Below are 1,815 nucleotides of genomic sequence, written 5' to 3' on the forward strand. Positions count from 1 at the left end.
ACTAAATCTAGTTTTCTGTTTACTAAATATGATTTAACAAGTAGACAGGCCAAAGTAAACAAAATGTAATAATAGTATTAAAATCAACTTTGTCTAGAATCATAGATATAGCCATGTATTTTCCTTTTCTGTAGCGCACTGAAATATATGACGTCCAATGATCACCTAGTAGAATGCATGATAACGTGATATTTAGTTTTTCTTTCCTTGGTGCTACCTTGAATGCGTCTTTCAATCATTTGTGGAAGCTTTCTCTCAAGAACGAGTCCCATACGTACGTGATTAATTTCAACGTTTATTATATTGTGCTGGTAAGACTTTCAACTCTCGGGGGTATAATAGGAGAAACTTTCGATATATATGTATATGGAGTGCTTCTTGGATGGAACAAGTAAAACCCAGCAATTGAGTCTCATATTCCAACATGTTCATCTCCAAATCAATCCCTCTGGGTCTCTTAGTCCTATGTCTTTACCACAATTCAGCCATTGGTGCTTCCCCACTTTCCCATTCTTGTTTCAGCCCTGAAAACTACACTGCCAATAGTCCCTATGGTGCTAACTTAAGCTTACTCTTCAATCTTTTATACACCAAAGTTCCTCCTACTGGCTTCGCCCTTAATTTAACTGGCCATGGCCAAAACCAAGTCCACGGCATGGCTCTATGCCGTGGTGATGTCTCAGAAAAAAATTACAACACTTGAGTGGTTGACGCCGGTAAAGAGCTCCGTCAACGGTGTGCTTATAGAAAAGTAGCCGTTATTTGGTACGATCACTGCCTCTTAAAGTACTCGGATGTGAGCTTCTTTGGACAGATTGATTATGCGAATAGGTTCTCAATGTCGAACGTCCAAGAAGTAGATCAGAATGGAACACTATTCAAAGAGAAAGTTAAAGAGTTGTTAAGCGAGTTATCTAATGAAGCTTCTGATGCTAATCCAAAGCCTTATGCTACCGGTGAGCTACAACTCGATACAGTCACAACGTTGTATGGTATTGCTCAATGCACGAGGGACCTCTCTGGCGTTAATTGTAAGAAGTGTCTTGATGGTGCAATAAGCGAACTACCTAACTGTTGCGGTGCAAAACGTGGTGGTCGTGTTGTTGGTGGGAGTTGCAATGTTGGTTTTGAACTATATCCCATTGTTGGTACTTAGATCATAATTGTCATAAATATAAAGTCTTTTCTATTTATTTTTATAATGTAATAAACTTATTCATGTATTAATACCTTACAAATAAATGAAGTTCTGATATGGGGAATGTTTTTTTTCTTTGAAATGTAATATGGGGAATGTTAAACAAATTAAAGAACTAGAAGAAAAAAAAAATAGATTACAAACTTGGACTATTATTTTATTGACTGAAAAGAAATAAGAACACAATATAATTATCAAAAAGTATACATAACTCAAAAAGATTACGTCTTACTAGACTTTATTCCTATCTACTAACACACTCCGACCCGGAATATCCATTAGGATCCTGAATCGAGCGTGCAGGCCAACACCAGGAAGGTGACAAAGCCATAAAGTGTGATAATGTATAAGATGTGAATTAATTAAAATCTAAAATTGCCTAAGTACACGAGCGCGCGATGAGCAGGTCTGGACCCATTTCACGCGTGATACAGGGCATAAGTATAGTACAGTAAGGTAATATAATAATTATACCATCATAAGAAAACATCTGTATTGTAAAGTGCCACGAATCCTTGTTGATACGGAACTCTGCTACTAGAACTTGGAGGGGTGCAAAAATAGAAAGTGTGAGTGGGTGAAACAAAACTTTTCAAACCAATTTCAATTACCAAAAG

At 37.0% G+C, this 1,815-nt stretch overlaps 1 pseudogene; it reads left to right on the top strand.

The window, feature by feature from the left end:
• Positions 1-424: 424 nt before the first annotated feature.
• On the top strand, positions 425-1,156 carry LOC125473391 (annotated as a pseudogene).
• The last annotated feature ends 659 nt before the right edge of the window (positions 1,157-1,815 follow it).

The sequence above is a fragment of a genome, unplaced genomic scaffold (assembly GCF_019419815.1).
Source record: "Pyrus x bretschneideri cultivar Hongxiangsu unplaced genomic scaffold, Pyrus_bretschneideri_v1 Contig85, whole genome shotgun sequence".
Lineage (NCBI taxonomy): Eukaryota > Viridiplantae > Streptophyta > Magnoliopsida > Rosales > Rosaceae > Pyrus > Pyrus x bretschneideri.